At 34.2% G+C, this 5,189-nt stretch overlaps 2 non-coding genes across 2 annotated transcripts; one reads left to right on the forward strand and one right to left on the reverse strand.

The window, feature by feature from the left end:
* The first annotated feature begins 2,299 nt into the window (after positions 1 to 2,299).
* Positions 2,300 to 2,386, forward strand: TRNAS-GGA (transfer RNA serine (anticodon GGA)). The gene has a single exon. It is a non-coding gene; the product is annotated as a tRNA-Ser (tRNA).
* Positions 2,387 to 3,599: 1,213 nt separating this feature from the next.
* On the reverse strand, positions 3,600 to 3,672 carry TRNAT-UGU (transfer RNA threonine (anticodon UGU)). Its single transcript has one exon. It is a non-coding gene; the product is annotated as a tRNA-Thr (tRNA).
* Between the last annotated feature and the right edge of the window lie 1,517 nt (positions 3,673 to 5,189).

Below are 5,189 nucleotides of genomic sequence, written 5' to 3' on the forward strand. Positions count from 1 at the left end.
GTTCATCCAGAGGCAACACCATCGCTCATTGTTCATCCAATCCCCCCGGGCAACGCTCACTGTTCATCCAATCGATCGACTTCAGTTAGCAGCAGTAGCGAAGGAATCGCTCGATCAGGTTCAGTTAACAGCCATCGATCGACCGCTCGGGTTCAGTAACGCGTAGCCTGCTTTTTTCCATAAGAAAGAAAAAAGAACTTACTATCTTTGGGATCTGATACTACACCGCTGCTTAATCCCTTAGTGGATCGGCTCTATTACATAAGCGGATTCCTAAATTTTGCCCCATATCATGGGATAAGTAAGCAGTTTTTTTAGTTGTATCGACCCAGTCGCTCACTAATTGATCTTTACGGTGCTTTCTCTATCAATTTGAGAAACTTTATCCATAGAGTAGTAGTATAGGCCATACTTTCTTCGTTCTTTGATTCTCGTGAAGTGTCCTTCCTTCCTACAGCTGATAGGGAAAAATCATTGTTTTTACGATCCCTATGTAGAAAGCCCTTTTTTCTAGTATTTACTAGAAAATTTGATCCTCTCTTTTTTTTCTATAGTGGAGATAGTCGCACGTAATGACAGATCACGGCCATATTATTAAAAGCTTGCGGTAAGAAGGGGTTTCGTTCTAGTGCCCGGAAATAATATTCCAAAGCCTTTGTATGCTCTCCATTGCTTGTGTGTATAAGGCCTATGTTATAGAGTATAAAACTTCAATCATAGGGATCGATTTCTAGTCGCGTAGCTTCATAATAATTTTGCAAATCTTCCGCATAATTTCCTTCGGATTGAGCCAACATCCGTCACGGTCGTTCATTCTATTCAAAAAATCTTCCTTCCAAAAGCGTACATGATGTTTTCATCTCATACGGCTCCTCCCTTCTGTACATAATAGTACTAAGCAAAATAATCTATAGAATCAAAATAGAATTAGTCCCGTCTCATTATGAACCGAAAGGGGCTGGTATTTTTCCAAGAAATCTCTAGCCAACCTTCCCACAAGAGGTTTTTCTTAACACCAATGAATTATATTAATGCTAGAGGAAAACGATAGCTCCAATAATTTCTTTGTTCTCAACGCCTCCTATTTAGAGGAATTAGCTACTTCAATGATCTTTGATGGTTATAGGGGTATCCAAAGTACAAGCCTGATGGTTGTTTGTTATCCCAACCATTCTTCCCAGCCCTGATACCGATCAGGAAAGGGGTAATTTCTAACAAAGTTTTTCTCTTGTTGATTCCTATTTCTAGGTGTAGTGCTTTTCTCCCCTATGATGCCTACGGATACTAATAGAGTAGGATTGACCTGTAATCCATACCATACCATATCCTGTAGGTGTAACCTTTCGCTCAATACTCAAATCTACAATTGAAGTATCTGAAGCCGCATCAATCGAGGATACACGACGGAAGGAATTGTTAGTTCGCCTCACCTTCCCGAAGCGTGGGTTTGTTTGCTTTACAAATTTGGTTCTCTCTATGCCAACCCCCTCTCTTTTTTGTAAGACTGAGGTATAGGTAGGGCTAAAAAAAGCAAAAAAAAAGAGTCAAATCGCACCATCTCTATAATAAGTAAGTGCCTTTTTTTCTCCTGAGGTTGTCGGAATTATTCGCAATAAAATATTGGCTACAATTGAGGAGGTCTTATCAATGAAATTTCCATTTACACGGGATCTAGGCATAATTCCCAACCCATTCTATATAGAATTGTTTTCATTCCTTCACAAAATAACATAAAAACAAACACATTCGATTCTTATAATTATAAATAGATTGATCCATATGCTCTACTCTAAATCCATATGCTTTAAATGGATAAGAGAGATATGGATTTTTCGCTCAGCTCAAATTGTATCCTTTTCCTTCTGCTTGGACACGAAGAGATATGAAATATTTGACTAAGACTGGATTTCATTCCACTTTCCTATTTCTAAACAACAACTTATGTTATCAACTATTTCGTGTTTTCAAAGTTATTAATTGTCTCATACCCTATTTTTGATTTCGATAGTATGGTGTAGCGTATCTTATGCAAACGGAATTCTAAGGTTTCTTTATTTTATTATGCAATAAGAAGAATTCTTCCATTTTCTTTTTCTTTAGTTGCGGGAAAACCCAAATTAAAACTTTTATTTTATAGCGAGCGCAATTTCTAGTAAAAAATCATGTATCCTTCCACTTAGATCAAAAGGAATTTTTCCAATAGAACTATGGAACCCCCGAGTGGTTGCGGTTGTACCTGTACTGTAGGAATAAGAAAACTCGCTATTCACTCAGTTTATTTTCCATAATAAGTTATGTAGGAGAGATGGCCGAGCGGTTCAAGGCGTAGCATTGGAACTGCTATGTAGACTTTTGTTTACCGAGGGTTCGAATCCCTCTCTTTCCGTTTTTCTTAATTCATCAACGTTAAGGATCACAATGTATCAAACCAAATAACAATTTTTTCCAGCAATAATATAATATCTTATATTATCTTATTTTGATTTAATAGAAATTAGAAATTCTCTATAGCAAATTACTATGGTATGTAAAATACACATAGAGGAAAAAAGAAAAAAGGATCCTAATCCTAGGGTTAATCAATTTTAGCTAGTTGATGGGAAAATACAAATTAATGGTAATGGTCTTAGGGCGATTTAGTTCGGGGAAAGGGGAAGGGGAAGAAAATTCTATGAACCTTTCCTTTTTTCGTTAAGTTCAAGTCTGACGAGAGTAATATTCTACAACTAACAACTCATTTATTTTGAGACCGACCCACTTCCTATCTAGGATTTTATTTACTAGTCCTTTATATTCCAACGTGTCAATCGCCAAATGCTTTGGCAATTTCCCCGGGTCCGATGAAGCAATATAATTTTGAACCAGACCTTTTGATCTTTGGTTATCTTTCGTAGTAATAATATCTCGGGGTTTGTAACGAAAACTTGGTATATTGACTGTACGACCATTAACTAAAATATGTCTATGGTTGACTAATTGGCGGGCCCCAGGAATGGTTGAAGCCATACCCAATCGAAAAAGGATATTATCCAAACGCATTTCAAGTCATTGTAGTAAAACCTGGCCTGTTGACCTTTTTGCTTTTCCAGCGATATGTACATATCTAAGTAATTGTCGTTCTGTCAGACCATAATGAAAACGCAATTTCTGTTTTTCTTGAAGACGAATACGATATTGCTCCTTTTTCCCAGAATTGAATTTTTTTTAAGATTACTTCCGGATTTAGGTGTTTTTCTAGTGAGTCCTGGTAAAGCTCCCAGATGGCGTATTTTTTTAAACGAGGTCCTTGATAACGGGACATGAAGACTCCTTTTTTATTTTATTGAAATTTCATTTTACACAATTAATTTCATTGTATTTACATTACAGAATACATCGAAATTAAAACTGAATTAAACTACAGGATAAATAGAGTAAAATAACCTAAAGTACCCAAAAAATGGAATTTCATCAAAATCTTTTTTTTGTATATATACTATTTATTTTATTGTTTTGTATCTAGAAAAATTGTAAGGTAAAAAACATAAAAGATCCTGGATTCTCCATTTAATTCGGAAAAAAGAGATTCTTGTTCATAGAACATCGATAGAGAAAAAAAAAGTCGACTATCGGATTTGAACCGATGACCCTCGCATTACAAATGCGATGCTCTAACCTCTGAGCTAAGTGGGCTTACATAACGGAAATAGTGTAACAAATAGAAATAGGTATAGTATAGGAAATCCGTAAAATCTCAGATATTAGTTATTAATCTTAGCTATTAACTAGTTCTAAATTTGAAGTTATACTTATAAAAATAAAAAAATACTAAAACTTCTTAAAGATAAAGTTAGCTTGATATGCTTAACTATAGGATATTAAAAAATAAAATTATAGAATTTATTGGTATTTTCATTCGATCATTATAGAGTTTATTATTTGTTAATAATTTGAGGGTTAATATTTCACTAAGGGGAACATAGAGTCAGAGTAAATAAAATTGCTAATTCTGATTAGAAAAAAAGAATAAATATCAAGCGTTATAGTATAATTTTGAATACTATAAAAAAGTAAGACGGGAGGTGGGGGAGATAAAAACATTTGGATATATTGATTCGGATTGAATTGCAAATACATCAAGGATAGAATCAATTCAATTCTGAATTGCAATAAGCAAGCGAGGTCTCTCAAATAGAGTCGAACTGAACTGCTAGACTACGTTGAGTGATGAACTCAATGATTCAAAAAAAACTAAGAGATGGATGAAATTACACAAGGAATCCTGGTCTCAAAGAAGAGGGAAATGGGGATATGGCGAAATCGGTAGACGCTACGGACTTGATTGTATTGAGCCTTGGTATGGAAACCTGCTAAGTGGTAACTTCCAAATTCAGAGAAACCCTGGAATTAAAAAAGGCCAATCCTGAGCCAAATCCGTGTTTTGAGAAAACAAGGGGTTCTCGAACTAGAATACAAAGGAAAAGGATAGGTGCAGAGACTCAATGGAAGTTGTTCTAACGAATCAAGTTAATTACGTTGTGTTGTTAGTGGAATTCCTTCTAGTTCTAAATTAGAGAAAGAGGGGTTTTATACCTTATACATTTAATAAACACGTATAGATACTGACATAGCAAACGATTAATCACAGAACTCATATTATATTATAATTATAATATAGGTTCTTTATCTTTTTTAAAAATGAAATTAGAAATGATAATGATTATGAAATAAAAAACTCATATCATAATTTTTTTTCATTATTGTGAATCCACTCCAATCGAATATTGAATAATCAAATTCTCAATTAAAATTCAAAGTTTTCGAGATCTTTAAAAAAGTGGATTAACCGTACGAGGACAAAGAGAGAGTCCCATTCTACATGTCAATACTGACAACAATGAAATTTCTAGTAAAAGGAAAATCCGTCGACTTTATAAGTTGTGAGGGTTCAAGTCCCTCTATCCCCAAATCCTCTTTTATTCCCTAACTATACTATATTATTATTATTTATCCTCTTTTTTTTCTTTTTATCAATGTACTTTTTTTTCTTTTTATCAATGCAATGGGTTTAAGATTCATTAGCTTTCTCATTCTACTCTTTCACAAAGGAATGGGAAGAGAACTCAACGGATCTTATCCTATTCATTGAATAGATTTCTTTTTTTATTAGAGTATCGACAAGAAATCTTGGTTATTCACTCTATTTTTAA

Source organism: Triticum aestivum, chromosome 3A, assembly GCF_018294505.1.
Source record: "Triticum aestivum cultivar Chinese Spring chromosome 3A, IWGSC CS RefSeq v2.1, whole genome shotgun sequence".
Lineage (NCBI taxonomy): Eukaryota > Viridiplantae > Streptophyta > Magnoliopsida > Poales > Poaceae > Triticum > Triticum aestivum.